Source organism: Euprymna scolopes, chromosome 11 (assembly GCF_053919585.1).
Source record: "Euprymna scolopes isolate OS-2025 chromosome 11, ASM5391958v1, whole genome shotgun sequence".
Classification (NCBI taxonomy): domain Eukaryota; kingdom Metazoa; phylum Mollusca; class Cephalopoda; order Sepiida; family Sepiolidae; genus Euprymna; species Euprymna scolopes.
This window is the reverse complement of record NC_136492.1, coordinates 67139724-67160507: the sequence shown is the minus strand read 5'-3', so window position 1 is coordinate 67160507 and position 20784 is coordinate 67139724. Positions and strand designations below refer to the sequence as shown.

The following is a 20784-nucleotide window of genomic DNA, read 5'->3' as shown; positions in this document are numbered from 1 at the left end:
CCGCGAACGCAGATCCCACAATTTTATTATACCATCCCTATTTAAGTTAAAACATACGCATCAAAGTATTCTTATGTACATCTATATCAAAAACACTTGTAAAGGTTTTTTTTCTTAATTTTTAATTTTTTATTACCATACTTTGTGGACCTGGCGCGAACGCAGACCCCACAATTTTAATGAACCACTGTTCTGCCAGATGAATCATACCCATTCCTGTGTCTCGATACATCTTTTATCATTATATGTAATCAGTTTTTTTAAATAGTCAACCATATAGGAGCCTATTCGTGACCACACACACACACAAACACACACACACACACACATTCAGCTTTATATTATAGATATATAGCGCATTCAGGCATTTCGCAATGTTTATCATTGAAATATATATAAAGAAACTCTGTCTGTGTGCGCACGGGAGTTCGATCCCTATCGACTCGAAAGCTGCTTGGCGGGTTTTTATGAAATTTAACATAAATATACATTTGGTCCTGGCAATGTTCTTATATAGGGTTCGTATCGGTATGTTTTCGATAAATATAGATAATTGATAATCGAAATAATCCAATGAAAGAAGGAACAGGTGATTAAAAACAGCTTAGCGCCCCTTACTAGGAGTTTTTTCTTTTGTTTTCGAAATGCTTTGTTTTTATTTTTATTTATTTATCTGTTTAATTTCCATATGTTTTAATTTTCACCATATGTGTTATTCCATTTTCCGAGTACGCATACACATGTACACAAATGTACAGGTGTATATGTGAGTGCGTTACCCATTCCCTCTTCACAAATCTCATATAGTATAGTATCTCTCTTTGAAGATATAGCGGATAAGGTTGTTGTTGTTATTATTATTATTATTATTATTATTATTATTATTATTATTTAACTCCTTGTTTAAGCATTACAATATATTTAACTTTTAGTTTTATTTCAGTATAAATTGTTCTTAATCTCTGGCATATTAAGCTTCCAATTATTGTGATGGCTTCTAATTTTAAAATAATGCTTTTCCTTTGTCTTTTCATTTCATGTATGTATGTATGTTTGTATGTATGTATGTATGTATGTATGTATGTATATATGTACGATTGTGAATGTGTGAGGGAGAAGAGAGGGAGGGAGAGACGTATGGACACACGGACGGACAGGGAAACGTTAGATATTAAATAGTTCCCAAATCTAAGAGTTTTTCACTGATATTTCATTGTTTGAACAAAAGTAGAAATAAAATAAAGAATTAAAAAAAATATATGTATTTATACATCAATTATTGCTAGACATTAGAATCTACAGTAAAAGAAAGTTGAAATAAAAAAGTGATATTATGTGTTATTGTTAATATAGCTTTATTAAATAGATTATCGACCTCTTGGTTTGTCTTAATTCGGTTTTGTTTTGGGTTTTGGAAGTTGATTTTCTCCACCCCCTCTCTGTCTCTTTCTTTCTCCCCCCTCTCTCTCTCTATCTCTCTCTCTATATATATGTGTGTGTGTGTGTGTGTGTGCGTATGTGTGTGTATGCATGTCTATGTGTATGCATATGTATTGTGTGTGCATGTATATTTACATGTGTCTGTATGCGAGTGTGTGCGTATACATCCATATGTATATATGTGTGTATGTATGCATATTGGTGTGCGTACGTGTGCGTGTAGGTGTGCGTGTATGTACGTGCGTGTATATACATCTGCATATACAGGTGTGTGTGTATGTGTGCGTGCACGAATGCATAGGTGCAGATATGGATGGGAGGGGAGTAAAATTAATATATCAACTTAAGAAAACAAGGTAGATGCAGCCGGGAAGAGAGTTAGGCTATAAATATATGCATGTATGGGTTGGCGTGAATATCTCAATATTCACAATCCATTAGGAGTTCTCTGTGTAAGCGTATACGCGGATACGTGTGGGAGTGAGCAGGTGGGCATACATTAAATCCAGACAAGCAAAGAAGACGTTACCCTTTCACCCCGTCTCATACTTTGAACCATAAGTTTATGATTCCAATGGGAATTACCAGCTTTTGGTCAGAATATTCCACTTATCTTAACTTTCTTTATCCGTTCATCATTCACCTCGTGTATGTGTACGAACGTCTACGTTTTTGTTGCGATTATGTGCGTATTCTGTGTGTGTACAGGTATGTGAAGAAGCATGTGTGATAATGTACGGGTGTACATACATGTATGTTTATACATAGGAGCGTGTACATAGGGGTGCATAGATGTCCATTTAAACAGTTTATGAAAGAATTGGTTTTGAATAAAGGCCACATAAGTTACTGACCATTCCAAGTAAAACATATTACGATGGTCGTATTCAGATATATCTTGACCTCATTGGCTATATCCGTTCATCTCCTGCTGTTTGCTCTGCCTGCCCTGACCTCGTGTTTCTGTCATTCACAGTGAAGAAGACCGAAGAATGGGTCGAAAGTTTTGTCCTTTTGGAAAAAGTACAGAACATATATAAACATTATATATTTTTCGTATTTAGTTTTCATACACACACACGTGTACACACACACAAACGCGCGTACACACACACACACACACACACACATATATATATATATATATATATATATATATATATATACTAGCAGACCGCCCGACATTGACCGGTCGTGAAATCCCCTCAAATTTGATATTTTGATTAATGCTGATTTCGTATTTATTATTATATTATATGGGACCCAATATATAATAATTATTTTAAAAGTTTAAAAAAAAATGACTCGTGCACTACCACCGATAATCGAAATCAAAACGTCTAGCTTACGATTTATTTTTCCTTTGGAATTAATGCCTGAGCTTTGAAGATATGTTTGCTACAAGGCTAAAAATTAAAACATGAACCAAAAGCTATTACGTTACGCAGGCATATTCGTAATGCCGTAGTTCGACTTTCACCTTGCAAATGACATTTTTTTTATTTTCATAGATGCACCTACTTCTTCTCAACAAGGAAGTGGTAGTCATTCCAACCAAATTGTAATGCAAATAAATTCTTGTGAAGCCGCCCTCTTAAATAATCTAATTCTCCCCAATCCCCACCATCAAGATGTAGTCTCAGTATCCATCTGACACTCATTTTATCTGTCTTTTGGAGTGGCCTAGTATGGCACAATCACATTGACACACCGGTTCTCGCCAGAACACCGAAGTTAAGCAACATTGAGCCTGGCCAGTGCCAGATGGGTGACCATTTGGGAAGGCTAGGCGCTCTGCATGTACCTTTTGGGAAGGTTGGGCGTGGGGCTAGCACCCTCACCCTGTAAAAAGAACTCCTCGCTTCAAAAACATCTACAAAAGTCGTAGATGGCCTATTCCCCTCCAGGGGCTCAAGGAATATGGTGAGTTGCCTATGGGCCTTGATAAGTGCTTAGTAAGAAAAGGGTTATTTTTTTGTTGCGATTATTTCTAAAGTTTCTCCCCTCTGCTTTAACCGCTAGAATGAGAAATGTAAAACTTTACATAAATGTCCTTTAACATTAATTTCAGATCATGTCCAACGAAATCGGCTTAAGAAAAGCAACTGTATCTGAAACCATCCAGTCTATGTACCTTTCCATTTTAAATAATTCAATGTTAATTATACCATCGTATCGATCACATACCTCGCATATCAGTCGACTAATCAAATAATTGGTTTATATCGACCTAAATCCCAACAGCTGGGACCGTCTGGACATTCTGATGGCCAGATACGTGGTTTTATTCACCTCAGTCGCCCTATAAATTAGACCGGTCAAGTTTTTATGCCTGTCGTTTGGAGGGAATCTAAACTTCAATCTATTCAGGTCAGACATAGTTGTAGGTGTCGGTGTTTCTCCAGAAACGCCCCAATGCTTCTGTCTTTTTTTAATAGCTCACCCAGAAAGGACAGTGTTTCCAGTTTCTTCGTCCTTTTCTTTATTACCTTCTTTCCTTTCGACCATAAAAAAAATTATCGACTAAAAAGAGCAAGTCGCACTAGGAATGTCACCACACGCATTTCTTTATCTGAAATCACGCCGTTTTTTTTTTTGTTTTTTTTTGTTATACAAATCGGTACAGCATAAAATCAAATGATTTTGCTCATTGAAGCCTAGTGTAATAATTATAAGTCACGTAAAAAGTAAAACGGTATATTTATATGCTACTTGAATTATACTCACCTTAGCCCGTATGAAATTACTTCCTCAAACGGAAGTCTTCCATCATTTGGTTTTCCGTGTTTGCAAAAATTTGCATCAAAATATATGTATATTATACGTATATATTAATCTAATATAAGAAACCCATACTCCTATTTTGATCCAAACCCATTTCATGATTCTGATTCTCGAAATTTAACCAAATTTAAGGCATAAACGTATATACGTCCTCGACAATCAGTTCAACAGTTACTGTCGGACTGAAGTATGATTCTGTTCAGTTTCAGGTCTACTCCCAGGCTTTACATTCTTTATGAGAAGTGGTTAGTTTAGCTCTAATTGTCTGAGTCGCTCCTACCGGGAAATACCGAAAGAGTTGATCAGGCCTTTTTTATAGGCTAGAGTGCGATAAACCTAGTGCACTGAATTTTAAAACTTATGTGTCTCTCCTCCTGAAGAGGTAAATAAAATAAGCTTAAGTGTTCTTAAAATGAAACTGAATTTCAGCGAGAAATTTTAATTCTGGGAAGCTGGCTTCAATGAGGATGGATCAAACTAAATACAAATCGGTTATATTTGAATTTTCGAATAGATGCGTGTGACCATATTTCGCCCCCCTAACATCACCTTCCATCAAATGAAACCATTTGAAGAATATTTATTAGTCTAGTGACTATTGTTAAAAATTAAGTAAAATCGGAAACATTTTAATTTTCACGAAGTGCTTCTACTTCCCTTAAGCGCCGTTTGTCAAAAAATAAAAAATAAAAATAAAAAAATACTAAATTAGAGCAAATATACACTACGTATTGATATTTTACATCTGGCGGATGTATAATAAAATCTATAACGATCGATTATTTAGATTAGGATGATAAAATATGATGATATAATAACATAAAATATTTAAAAAAACCTAAGAACTTAGCAGGCATACCTTGCGTTTCTCAGAATTGAGTGAGTGATTTTGTTGCACTGTCCATAATACCATATCTTTTTTTTTTTTTTACATTTTATACTATCGATTAATTTCTTTTTATTATCTGTTCGCCACAAACAAGATATATTGCCACTAAAGCGTAATGGGCTACTGAAATACTTACTATATTATGTATCTAATTATAGTTAGCACATTATAATGCATTTTTATCTAATACATCGCGTATTTAATTATTTTTACTACATTGTATATTGAATTTTATTTACATCATGTATTTAATTATATTTAAACATTTTGTATTCAATCATAATTACTATATTATATATTCATATATATTTACTACATTGTGTATTTAATTATATTTACTACATCATATATAGTTATTGTGAACGGATGGGGTCCCAGGATCCAGCCTTGTTCTGAGTTCGGAGAAAATGTGAGTTACATCATATTCTGTGACCGGTGTCAAGGCAAAAAAGGAACACGTTGGATAAAGTGTCGAGTTGTTAACTTCGAACTACAGAAAAATAATTAAAGAAAGAAGCATTTAAAAGAATTTTCGAGCATTTATTACTATAAACAACATTTAAGAATTAGAATTTTTTAAAAATTGAACAGTTCAAAGAATAAGATCTAAAAAAAACTCAACAGTGCAAAGAATTAAAATTTAGAATTCTTAAAATTAAAAAATTCCAAGAATTTTAATAATTCAACATTTCAAAGAATTTAGATTTCTTTTAATAAAACATTCAGAGAATTAGATTTTTTTTAATTCAACTGTTCAAAGTAGTTTTTTTTAATTAAACCGTTCAAATTATTAGATTTTTTTTTTTAAATCAACTGTTCCAAAAATTATAATTTTTTGAATTAAACAGTTCAAAGAATTAGAATTAAAAAAAAAAAATTAAACAGTTCCACGAGGTTAGTTACTTTTCATATAAGGTGTAAAGGGTTCATTTTTTGCCTCAACACCGGTCACAGAGTATGACGTAACCCATCTTTTCCCAGAACTCAGAACGAGGCTGGATCTTGGGACACCATCTATTCACAATTACCTAATTATATTAAGTTATATTTACTACATTATATAATCGATTATATTTTACTAAATTGTGTACTCAATTATAATTACTATATTATATATTCATATATATTTTCGATATATATTTAACTAGTCTGGGTTCCCCGCATTGTACCGGTATTAGTAGGTGTGTGTTTAGCAAAAAACAAGTTGCAGTGAGCAGACATGCTCGAACACGTGACACAAGGCGGAAAAGAATGCGGAGATGGGCGTCAGGGTGTTGCTTGAGCATAAAAAAGGACAATTAACATACCTCAGTAGTTCCTTACTGGATGAATAAGGAATTTCCGACCAGTGTATATAAATAACTAAATGTTTTAAAGTCATTAATCACTTTTTTCTTTAAAACGTGTTTCTATGTCCATATAATCTGATGAAACAAATTTAAAAATCAAATGTAAAGCAAAGATTATTAATGAACTTATTCGATTAAGTTAATGATATTCTACTGTGTTTTTTTTTGTTTTTTTTTTACAAAGGCATCACCACATTATCAAGGCCCAGAGGTCACTCAAGGATAAGGGTTAAAGAGTGTACAGTAGAAATTTGACAATATAGTAATCATTAGTAATGAAAATTTGGTAAATTTGATAACTTAAATGGAACGGCTCATCAAGAACTTATTTACTTTAGACTTGAACACAACCATATTGTAGTCAGCCGGAAAGCAGGAAAACGGAAGACAATTCCACAGGCGTGCAGTTCTAAGAAAGAAGCTCTGTTCATGGAATCTACGTTTAGGTTTAGGCACAGATAAAGAGTGGGGGGGAATTATTGATAGTGTTTACAGCTAGACGAGTGTTTCTTGTGAAAGTTTGGCGAGGGGGGACCATAGATTGAAGCTCAGTTGAACACTTTCCATGAAAATAACGATACATCAGAGACAAACTCGCAACATCTCTTCTGTGAGATAGAGGTTGCAAGGAGGAGAAAACGACATCTCCTACGAGGCTACGAAGTATATTTTGAACTCTATCAAGGCAGGACAAGTCCTTTCTAGCAGCTCCTGCCCAGATGTGGCAACAGTATTCCATCCTTGGACGTACCTGGCTCTTATATAGGTAGAGAATAGCATCAGCAGTGAGATATCTACTGGATCGATAGAAAGATCCCACCATTTTTCCAGCGGCCTTGGCAACAGATTTGATATACGTGTTCCATTTAAGATCAGGAGTAATGGTCAAGCCCAGAAGCTTGTCAAAACTTGAGGCCTCCTGAAGACGAGAACTATTCATTTCAATTGATGACAAATGTGAATTAGAATGTTGATGATGTAAAGAGAGAAGCTTGGTTTTAGATGCATTAAAAGTAACCAGCCACTCCTTTCCCCATTGTACTACGTGCTCAAGATCAGAGGAGAGAGAATTGGAGAGAACTTGGTCGTTTACTGTCTTAGATTTGGTACCATAAATGGTAGTGTCGTCAGCATAAATGTCTACACATGATGTAAGGATATGATTTGTGTTTCGCAAAAAAAAAAATGTATTTCACTCCATTTAAAAAATATTACTTTATCAAAGAGAAGTTAGTTTCCGATAATTACATATACCAAAAAAGTGCTAGATTGCTAGAATAGCACCACTGACAACCCGAATTTTTTTTACGCTCGCAATTTTCCTTTTTGTTTCTTGCTCAACCACCACCCTCACGCCCACCTCCACTTTCTTTTCTGTTTTCGCCTCACGTGTTCGAGCCTGCCTGCCTGCCTACTACAACCTTTTTTTTTTTTTTTTTTTTTTGCTGAACACAAACCTACTAATATCCGGGCAATGCCGGGTACCCAGGCTAGTTAAATGTATAATATAGAAAATATATATGAATATATAATACAGTAATTATAATTGAATACACAATTTAGTAATCAATTATAATATATATATATATATATATATATATATATATATATATATATGTGTGTGTGTGTGTGTGTGTGTGTGTGTGTGTGTGTGTGTGTAGTAAATATAACTTAATATAATTAGGTAATTGTAAACGAATGGGGTCCCGAGATCTAAAATGCTCAAATATCTCATGGGATATACTTATGAAGTTTCAGGATTCATACGTTTTTTTCAGTTTTTTTCTTTCTGCTAATTTTCAATCTTACTGCGCGGCTGATGATGTGTCACGTAATTCTTATTAATGGATAATGAGCTGACATCTTTAATTGCTGGTTATTTAATGATGTTTTTTTTTTGTTGACGTAGAATATTGCATGTAAGCGCATTCTTTCTTAATAGTAGACATGCCATCAAAAAACTCTAAAATCACCATCATCACCGTTGTTGTGATGCAGGTCAATAGCCTTTATAAACAACTCTATGTATTAAGTTTTTAATCTGAAAAAAAACCCAGCTGAGAACCTCTGTCAAGTTTTACATATTTATCATACAAATCAAGTTTTTACAATAGACTTATAAAGCAGAAGGTTCGCAATCCGAACACGTACATAGCTATGCAACAATTATACGAAAACAACTAACGTCGAGTTCATTCAGAAAAATATTTAGAATCTGCTATCCAGGAAAGCAACGACGTTATCATATATGGCTGCTCTATTATGTTTTGCTTGCTATCGATTTAAGTATGCGCACTTTCTGGGTAGAGGGAGCTTTATAGAAACTGTGTAGTGCGTGCGTGTTTGTGTGTGTGTTGTATGCATGTATATAACAGACACCAATGTTTTTCTAATGTTTAAGGCTCGCAGAGATTGTTGTTGATGATGACACGTTTAAAGATCCTAATCCCAACATAGCAATGAACTTGTAAAATGCTAATCTTCCTCGCTAATTTTATTGTTTAATATCGTTTTTAGCAATTTAACATTTAGTAAATCTTGCGGCCCCATAATTATGTACCAACAGCAAAACGATGGTTAACTTACGTTAGCGGTTCTAATATTTATACGTTTGTACACAGTAACACAATCACACATACACAAAACCCCACGCATGTATATTATAAGAAGGTCGTTTTCCTGTATGTTTTTTGTTCACAATATACTTCAGATATGACGTTATAGTAAATGGCGTCATGCATTATGTACATTGTTTCAAACTGGAAATGCCGTGTACATACATCTAATTCACATATATGTCTAAATTTATATATCTATAAAAGTGAACGTGTCTGTCTGTATGTATGTGTACATTTCCCTACACAATATCTCTGTCAATTTTCAGTCTACAGACTCGAAATTTGATATACAGATTTGAGAAAATCTTTGTAATCCGTTGTCGGTCATAAATTTGGCTGTTAAGGGGTAACAGTTCAACGATTTGACCTTTGAGAACTCTACCAAACTCCTCCGCCAATTTCGGGTATAAACAATTGAAATTTTAGATATAGGTTCCTTGGGCATGGACCTAACTTAATAACTTGATTTGAGCCCAAAACAATAAATGTTAAGAGATCATAATAGGAGTCAAAGTAAAAGAAAAAATTGACCCTGGCGGTCTCTATCAAATTACTCAGACAATTTCTGGTCTAAACGTTTGAAATTTCGCATAAAGGGTATTCAGAGATAGGGCAAGCTTTTTAATCTGTTTGGGGCGAAAATTTGAGCTACCAATATATAAATGTATGTATGAATATATGTTTGCATGACTGCCTAAAACTTTCAATAGAGGCGACGGATTTTCACAAGATCAGTGTCGTTCTTAAGCTCGACCCTTCAGACGACAAATATCGAAAAATTAGCTAAAAACATCAATTTCTTCACCTTCAACTGAGCACATTTTTACAGGAAGGGGTCGCTTTTTTCGCCGATAGTCGAAAGTCATCCCCTCTTTTCGATTGTCTAGTCTTAATTTAAACCTACGTCACTTCCGGTTTACGGTGGTCGTAACAGCAAAACGTCACATTTTCCCACGTTCTTTTCCTCCTTCGCATTACGGGTTCTAGCCTACCTGCCTACTACCACTTTTTTTTTCTCAAGATACACCTCCAAACACCCGGGCAACGCCGGGCTGAAATGCTTGTATTTATATAAAAATAATGTCCTACTTGAATTTAATTTGGTATCTTTATAATCTAAATATTAAGTAGAATAACTAATAACTTCTGCATACTAATATTTAACGTCTTAAAAATTATACTGCATCATATATGCGTTTGAATTCTCTACTTCCTACTAATTAACAAGTTTTTTCATCTTTCATTTTTATTTCTTGACGAGTATGTCTGATTTATTCCCGACTATTTTTTCTCCACTTCAACCACTGACATTTAAATCTTTTCTTTAACACAATGCTTTTTGCTTCTATACACCTCTTTCCCCCCACCCCTTTTGCGATTCAGTTAGCTCCGTTCAGCTTTCCATCTATTCGTGCAGTGATTTCCTAGTGACTCCCTTTCCCCACACTGATAACCTCGGAAACTCCTTCTTTCTTCTTTCCTTTCTCTTCTTTCTTTTGTCCTTTTTTTCTGCTGTCCTTATTTCGATTGTCTGGAGTATATATGTCACATGACACCTCACCCCCCTTTAAATTTTTAATATTTTATTTTAACTAAATAGAACTTTTCGTTTCTTCATTTGTGGACCGGTTTCTTCTGTGGAAAGCAAATATTTTTAAGTCGCCTGACGAGGACTTGTGATTTTACCCGACTAAATCCGATGTTGCTGTTTTTTATATTAAATATTTTATTTCATTTCAAACGGCTCTCACTCCTTGGTTAAACATTTAACGAAATGACAATAAACGTCGGAAAAACTGGAAATTTGTTTTGGGGTTGCGTTCATTCCTTGCAAATACTTTCTAAAATAGTTCACGTGAATTTTCATAATTGTTTGTGAAAGTGGATTGTTGCATGGTTAAATTTTTTTTTTTGTTTTTTTTGAATTTTGGACGTAATAGCGTGAATTTCAGTTTGTGTCAACATCAAAACGCAATGGATTTTAAAATGTATAGTAAATTATTAGAAACTAAAAATAATGCATTGAACAAAAAGAACTAGTATGATGTGTAATTCTAATACTATTATCAATGATAATAATTACTCTAATAAAATATTAGATAACTAAAATAACAATACGAAATATAGTAAATATTAATATTAATTATGGTTATAATAATAATAATAATAATAATAATAATAATAATAATAATAATAATAATGTAGCAAACTAGGCTAAAAGGAATGGAAGAACAGGCACGACTAAGCGGGAAGGGCAGTACACTAGGAATTGTGCAAACAACTACATCTCGAACGCACAGACAAATGGTGCAAGCGTTCGTCAGACTGAGGAGAGAGCGCTGACCAGACCTCCGCTGGACAAATGTCAATACAACTGGTACCTTCGAGAGGCTTATTGTCACTCAAACTCCAGTAGAGTCCAATGACCGCTGCTAGCGAGAAATCAATGGTAAGTGGCTATTGCGATAATGCAAATTAATTTGTTAACGTTATCAGAAAAAGTGGGGTATACTGAGTTATGAGCCGATAATAATAATAATAATAATAATAATAATAATAATAATAATAATAATAATAATATATTATTATTATTATTTTTATTTGAAAACAATGAATGCAAATTCTATCAAAATATGCACGGAGAAAAAACAAAACGACCAAACCCAACGGAAACAAAACTTTACTGGAGTAAGATATGGGAAGAACGACGAGATCATAATAGAAATTTCGAATGGCTGAAAGATATAGAAGAGGAGTTACAACAAATCGAAGAAGGAACAGTGAATGAAATTAGTAGGGAAAACCTGAGGAAGACCATAGGGAAAATGGCGAACTAGAGAACACGAAGACACGACGAGATACATGCATACTGGTTTAAAAGATTAACAGCATTACACGAAAGGCTAGCTCAAAACCTGAGAAGATGTATACATGAAACAAACGTGCCAGACAGGATAACCACACCGATACAAAAGGACACTAAGAAAGAAACCGCCCCAGTAATTATAGGCCGATCACGTGCTTACCCACTATGTGGAAAATATTAATAGCACAACCGAGGGAACAAATCTACCTCTCCCTGAATAATCGTGGATTCTTCCCGAAGAACAGAAACAATGCCAAAAAGGAAAAAGAGTAAAACGTGATCTGCTATATATAGACCAAAAGGTCTTAATGGGGGGGGGGTAATCCCCATGGAATGGATCGCTTCCAAAAACGCATACGACAGGATCCCCCAAATATGGATAATAAAATGCTTAAAATATATATAAAATACCAAGCAGGATCATCAACATGATCGAAAATGCAATGAAAACATGGGGATTTAAACTGACAGCTAATGCAGAAAACATAATATAAATTAATATACAAAGAGGCATCTTCTGAGGAGAGTCACTATCACCATTACTGCTCATCATAACCATAATGCCCCTGAACAATATACTGAGAAAATTTCAAGCCGGATACAAGTTCTCTAACAATGACGACAGAATGAATCATACGTAGACAATCTGAAACTTTTCGCAAGGACGGAAAGGAAATTAATAAACCCTACCAGAATCTTAAGCCAGGATATCTAAATAGAATTTAGTATGGAAAAGTTCGCACTACTAGATGTAAGAAAGGGAAAATTGGAGACGACAGAAAGCATGAAACTACCCAACCAAACGGAGATGAGGGTATTAGGGGCACAGGACGCCTATAAATACCTGGGAGTTCTGGAAGCAGACACCATCAAAGCAACAGAAATAAAGAAATAATTGGAATGGAATATCTCAGAGAAATTCTGGAAACTAAATTATATAGCAGAAACCTAATAGAAGGCATAAATACATGGGCAGTATCACTAGTAAGATACTCTACGCTAGGGTGGACTAAAGAAGAACTGAGACAGCTCGATTAAAAGATCAGGAAACTCCTGACCATGCACAACGCACTACATCCAAAAGACGATGTTGGCTGACTCTAAGTGAAAAGGAAAGACGGCAGGAGGGGATTGGTTTGTACAGAAGACTTTGTAAATAACATCAAAAAAGAACTAGAAAATACATAATGCAAAGCACTTAAAGAATAAGTGTGGCTGCGATAAATACTGAAAAAAAAACACAAACAGAAAAAAGATACAAAGAATCAAACAAGAAAAGGAAAACGAAAGAGAAACAAGTAAACGGAAGATGCGTTAGGATGACAAAAGATAAGAATAACGAAAACACTTGAACATGGATACAAAAAGGAAACGTAAACGAAGAAACTGAATCTCTGAATCTCTAATAAGGGCAGCACAAGATAACCCGATAAGAAGCAACCACATCAAAACAAAGATCAGTAAAACATAAGAAAACAGCAAATGCAGATTCAGTGGACAAAGAGACGAAACGATAAACCATATAGTAAGTGAATGGAGCAAACTAGCCCAAAAGAAATACAATAACAGGCACGACAAAGTGGGAAGGGCAGTGCACTGAGATTTTGCAAACAATTGTATCTCAAACGCACAGACAAATATACACGCATAAGCCAGTAATTTAAAAGGAGAATCACAAAATCCTATAGGACATAGACATACAAGCGGATGAACTCACCCAAGCAAGAAGACCGGATGTCGTAATAATTAACAAGAAACAAAAGTCCTGCTAAATCGTAGACTTTTCTGTTCCACCTGACCATAGGTTAAATATAAAAAAAGAAGAAACGGAGCCACTACACAGAGCTAGCAAGAAAGCTGAAAGGGACATGGATGATGAAGAAAATCCAGATAATACCGATAATAGTAGGAACACTAGGAACAATTCCGAAAACTTTGAAAAAAGAATGGGAGAAATTGGAATCAGAGGAATGGATGGAAAGATACAGCGAATAACAATAATGCAAGTAGCTGAAATATTAAGGAAAACCCTTGAATTAAGAGACTAATACACATGAGCCAAATGCGCGGGACAGACGAGCTGCTGCAGAGAAAAAAAATGAAGAAACGTTATATGGAACCAAGAACATTGAAGATGCATACTTATAAATTCTCTATCCCACCTCCCACAACTCATTACCCAATCACCACCCCCAAAATAATGATGTCAAATAACCGAGAAATATCAAGGAGGGTGGAAAAACCAAGGACAGAGCACTGAACAGACTTCCGCTGGACAAGTGAGAAGAGAACTAGGATCTTGGAGAGGTTTATTGCCACTCAAATCCCAATGGATACCTATGACCGCTGCTAGAGAGAAATCAATGGTAAGCGGCTGTTGCGATAATGCAAATTCATTTGCAAATGTTATCAGGAGAGGTGGAGAGTACTGGAAAACTGGGGAGACTTGTTATCACTCAGCTTCCAGTGAACACCACAGGCTGTTTTCAAGGAGATATCTTTTATGACCTGTGTGAAAGCTCCTAATGAATCAATAATAATAATAATAATAATAATAATAATAATAATAATAATAATAATAATAATGTAATGGAGATTGATAATTATCACTAGGACAATTTGAATCACGGTCCCATCGTCAAACATACACATAAATATATGCACATGCATACTAATATATACACACACACAATCATATTACCAAACAAATATACTACTATATATTTATACTCATAGAATAATGTAAGTAGACATGTGGAGATATGTAACTAAATATGCATAAATAAATATATATAAATAGATAAACTTAGTAATAATTGTGTTAATAACTATAATAATTAAACTCGTACACATAAAAGGTAAAGAATTATGCAAATCATGAAGGAAAAAGAAATAATAGAATAAAAAGAAAATGGTATATATATATATAATATATATATATATATATATATATATATATATATATATATATTGAGTGCTGAGAAATTTAAACAAGAAAAACCTTGTGTACATTTTGGAATCAATATTGGTATAGAAAGGTTTATACATACACATACACATATATGCAGGTGTAGGTAATCATGCAATATTATTTGTGTTAATGGAAATATTTTTATTGTTTCAAAAAAGGAGGGTGTAATTAGACCTGTGTTTTTGTTGTTCAACCGGATGATCAATTGGATTTCTTTTTTGTTTACGATTTTTTTGTAGAGGTGACATATGTCTATCAGGAGGCATGTATTGTTTGCTAGTGTGCATCCAGGTAGATTGAGGCCGCCTGCTAATGGAGTTACGAGTTTATTGTCGACTTTTTATTTATAATTGTTAAAGCAGGATCTAAACGGTGTCAAATTTTCTTCAATGTATCCTCCGTTGTTACAAATGGAGCAAGATCTATATGCATAATAAATTACCCTGGGAATGTGACATGTAAGATGTGGCGGTTTGAACTGAATACTAGTTTCTAGTATGTTAAATAGAGTTGTAGATTTTATGTGTGACATGTAAGGCATCGCGGTTTATCACATTTGTAATTATCGTGTTGTTGTGTATTTTTGTGTGTTTACGTGAGCAAGTGAGAATGGATTTAATGTTTCCTGGTTGCCAGATGGCGTTAATGGGTGGAAGGTTTAATATTAATGTCATGCTAGAATTAGTTCTGAGGTTAATGAAGAGGTTTTTGAAGGTTAGTTTTAATGCAGTGCATGTTTTTCTCAATGGTAGAAAAACCATGGCGATGTGGCTATTGGTGTTTTCATTGGTTTGTATTGAAGCAGACGTATTCTATCAATTTAATTAATTTTAATAGCTTGTCTAATGTATTTAATATGGCATGGTTATTAATGAATTGTTGTGTAAGCCTCATCGTATAGTATATGCAGCATATGTTTTTATTCCTATGCATAAACTGTAAATAGTAGATTTTTCAGGTTTAAGGAGCAGTTGTTGTAGAAATTGAGGAATGCATTATTATCGGTGGGTTTACTATAGAGGGACGTAAATATTTTATTTTTATGGGATATGACAGTAACATCAAAGAATAAAATGGATGAGTGTTCCCTGGTAAATTTTATACCGTTCTGAAAGTTGTTGATGTATTCGTGGAAGTCCGCCAGGTTGGTGAGACTATGTATCATATGAAGAAAATGAGGGAAGTTTTGTTGTCACAGTTGGGGTACATTTTAGTGCCCATAGCGATGGCCTTGATCTGGGGATATATTTTGCTGTTGAATTGAAAGTTGTTGTGTGTAAGAATAAAGTATATTAGGTTGAAAATGTTTTGTATTTTGTGTGCGGTGTCCTTGATGTAGCTAAGGATGCTGGATAATAACGAGGTTAGAATATGGTCTACATATCCTGAAACGTATTCTGTTAGCGTGCAAACATCTGATATTATAGATCTACCGGAGGCTAAAATGTTCAGGGATTTTGCTAATCATATATATATATATATATATATATATATATTGTTGAGATTAATGGTGATTTTTCTAAATGTATCTGTTATAGACGTGGTAATGTCATTATTTTTTATAAGTATGCGTAGTTTATGTAGTTTGTGACTAATGTAGAAATTGGATGCTTTATGATTTGTGGATATAAGGGAAATGACGATCTTGAAAGTATAGGGGTGAGGCGTTGTATAAGGCTAGTGAGTTCTAATTTGAAACTAGTGGTTTATAGAAATTTATGTGTTTGTAATGTTTCCGTTTCCTCGATATTCAGCAGTGTCTTTGATGGTGATGGCTATTCATTTGTTTGACGATTTGATTGTGATATCATAGTTATTTTAAGGGGTTAATAACTGTTAGTTCTTGCAAGGAAATGTTTTAGTTTTTTAAGATGTTCCTTGTTATGTAGAAATGTATCTAGGTGTAGTGTCACTGTTTAAGCATATTGTGTCAGTCAGAGTTTTGTCCACCGGGTGGGGACCACATATTATTATCGTCAAGTTTCTGGAGTTGTTTGGTATCTGAAAGCATGTTATTACTTAGTGCGTTGTTATTGTGATCTCCGATATATTCTTCTAATCTAATTCTACAGAGGTCATTTTCCATGTCGAAGCATATGGTTACTGCGTTGATATGTTGTGTGGAACAGAAAGACAGTTCTCTTTTTCAGTAGGAATATTTTTAATTCTTGTTGAAAGAGTTTGACGGTAGAGGGCTTGTTACTAGTGTTGGAATTTCTTTTTTAGATGTGGGTGTGGAGCATATTGTAGTTTTATAAGGAGTTTTTTTTTAGATTGGGTTTGTTTTTGGTTATGAGATTGTTCAGTTTAAAATTCTTATATATATGAGTTGAGGTAATTCATTTTGATATTTATGTTTGGATTTTTATGTCGATTGAGGCAGACGGGAATGAGTTTAAAATTTAGAAAAATAAACAAAGTAACATTCCTCTTTCACAAACGGTTACGAAAAGTCACGTGAACTATTTCTAAAGTTTTTCCAAGAAATTGACGCAGCTCAAATACAAATTTCCATTTTTCATTGTTATTTCCTTATATGTTGAGGGGAGAGTAAGACTAGGAAATAATTAGTGAGTAAACTTCGTGCTACTATAGTTAACTATGACTTATCATGGAATGTAACTCCTCTGAAAATTAATATACGATGTTATGATAATAAGTGAAGGCGAAAGATAATAAGCAAAAAATCTGCATCAGATATTAGCTAATATAATTTATTATGGAGCGTCTGTAAATCTATAATATATTTTTGTAGGGAAAATCGTCCCGATTTTAAAAAGTGTATATATAAATTAAATTAATAACAAAGTCTATATTTCAAATTTCATTATGTAATCACCTTACAATTTAATCCTTTAAGTACGTTGACATTCACAATTCTAGACAATAACTGTTTCGTAGAGAAAATCATGCCTTTAATTATTATATAAATCAATGCAGCCATTCTGCTCTTAACTTCCCAGAAGAAATAACAACTATTAATCCATTAAAAGAAAAGAAAATGTACTTGGGCATGATTACAAAATCAGAAAATTGGAAAAGAATTAACTTAAGGTAATTTCAATTTTTCTTCTACTTTTCCGATTTTGTTGTCATGTTCATATGCATTTTATTTAAATGGATTGATTTGCTATTTTTCTGAGGAATATAGGGCAGAATAGATTCATTAATTTATGTAATAATTAAATGTATGATTTTGACCTAAAAGCAGTTGCTGTCCAGAATTGCGAATGGTTAAATTATTTGTTATATGCTTATATGTTATGTTGAGATTCATAAATGAAGGATTGGTATGAATAAAAAAGGAAACATATATATATATATATATATATATATATATATATATATATATATATATATATAGAGAGAGAGAGAGAGAGAGAGAGAGGGAATGAGTTCTGTTTGAAAGTTATGCGTTTTGATTTTTTAAGGAATTGTTTTAAATTCCAAATAATAGCATGGTATTAGGTAATTTTATTGTTAACTATTTTAAAACATTATTAAAAAATTTTCCAATGTAACGCCAAACAAAATCAAACGCCACGTTTAGTATTCACTTTAGGAAATAAAATTTAAGCAGTTGAAAATATATTTCACTCCATGTTTTATTAGTGTTCGTAGCAGTTGCAGTAATATTTTGTGCAGAATTTGTGTATATCCTGTGTTTTCCTCTTGATTTTCGTTTGCTATTTTCTCGTGTGTTTTAGTCCAAAATTAAAAATCTGTTTCACTGAAAAAAAAACAACTTACAAACTGCAAATTTAATTTACTGCTGTAAAAGCTAGCGATCAGTTCCTCAGTAATTTTATGGGTTCTTTACGTTTTAAGTGTTGCCACTTCTTTTGAAAAGCATGTAATCCTATACGACCAATGAGTTAGTACTGTAAAAATTACATGAAGATTTCTGATGTTGTCAGAAAAATATTCAGAAATATGTACTTTTATAGCGAGAATTTATTAAATTCTTTCAAAGAAAAAGAGATTCATAATGGGATTGGAAAGAATGTAAACTTACGGATGCATTGAATTACAATATATAATGCATATAAAAAGTTTACATACACAAAATGATCTGACGAAAGATATAATAAAATTAAATGCTGACATATTGCCTGATATTGAAATTACTGGTCCTATAGGTATTAATTTTCCAGATGATTTTTTCTCATATTTGTTTACTTATCAAGGTGAGCGTGTACACAGGTCCTACACTTAGAAATAGTGTTTCCGAATTAGCCACATTTGGGATGAGCGCAAAAGTCAATCCGACCGTAGTGCTAAGGAGGAATCTCACTTTGGCAGAGCGGCCTAGATGATCATCGTTTACTCCCAAACAAAGTAAGTAGTTATTTATTTGCTTCCTCGCTGAGCAAACAAGGCAACAGGCCGTTTTTTTAATGTGGAAAGTGAGGGAGAGGGGGAGCAGTTCCACCCAGAGGAACTGGATAGTGACAATTGGTATTAAGGGTTTCCCCTAGCGTCCAAAACTATAAGAGCAATGGTCTTTAGTACAACATCTGCCGAAACAGATACTATAGCTTTGATCTTTGATCCCGGGCCAAGAAGGCTAAGACGTTACCTAAACTAGGTAATACTTTTTTAAAGGCAAAATCCCCAGTTTTATATTTCATAATTAAAACCACTATTCAAAGGGGATCACATGAATAAAAAAAAAATTCCATTCACATAAAAGTAATCAACCTTTAGTGATCAAATATTTTACATTAGTTATTAACAAGAATTATAGTTAGAAAAAAATTGCTTACATCTAAATGTAATTATGTATTATAGGGCACCTGCCAAGGTCGTTTATTTAAATTAAAGAAAAAAAACAAAGCAGATATTACTCTAACATATTACATCTTTTTATATAACTAAAAATACATGTGATTTTTTTTGTTTTCCCTCAAATGTATTGCAATATGATCATATTGAAAATTATGTTGAACACGAAAAGATAGTCACTATCATAATCACGTTTGAAAATTTGTTTTATTTACATGATCAATAAGAATTTGGAATAAATTATTAATTTATTGTGTTTTTGGTATTTTATATTTTCATGAATAAGTATATTCTTTGCTTTTTCACGCAAAATAAATTATATATATATATATATATATATATATATATATATATATATATATATATATATACCACGTTGAATGTAGTTGCAGTGCAACTATGTAGGGTGAAAAACATTAAGATTGGATGAAAGAGTCTAACGACACGTACCTACTAAAATCAGAAATGGGGCATACCAAATAACAGGCGAACTTGCCAACACATACGGGTACTCTATCACTGACCATCTTATAAAATAAACTGTCACGTGTAGCGAACTTTATCACGAACTCATTTTCAATCCTGAGTCGTGCTCACTCATTATTTCATTTAAAAGTCTCGGAGAGGAGACTGTTCACGTCCGGTTGAGAAGACCTTCTCTCGGAAACAGAAGGTATGCCTCTTGGGGTTGCTCATGATTAACCTCTAGGATCTTCGATTAGTATAACGTTGCTGTATTTTTTATCGCTTTCCCTCATTTTTCCCATATATATATATATATATATATATATATATATATATATATATATATATATATATATATATATATATATATATATATATACACGTGTGTGAAGTATTGCAAATACTTTCTCATATATTTTTAGTTTGTTGGGATATGTTCTTTTTTTCTCTGTTTTTGTTTTGTTGTAATTTTTGACAATTTCCACACTGAAAAAAATTTTTTAAAAATAAACAAGTTTTTCTGAAAATGCTAGTCACGGCGTAACTTTTTGATAGAGGGAAATTTACACAGTAGCCATTGTTAAACATTAATTATCTGAATATTTATTGAATTAAAA

General features: G+C 33.3%; 1 long non-coding RNA gene and 1 other non-coding gene across 2 annotated transcripts in view; both read right to left on the bottom strand.

The window, feature by feature from the left end:
• The window catches only part of LOC145288237 (uncharacterized), a 330880-nt gene that overhangs the window by 91311 nt on the left and 218785 nt on the right, over positions 1 to 20784 (bottom strand). The gene's annotated exons all lie outside the window — the stretch shown is intronic.
• On the bottom strand, positions 19100 to 19263 carry LOC145288333 (U1 spliceosomal RNA). Its single transcript, XR_013869282.1, has one exon. It is a non-coding gene; the product is annotated as a U1 spliceosomal RNA (small nuclear RNA).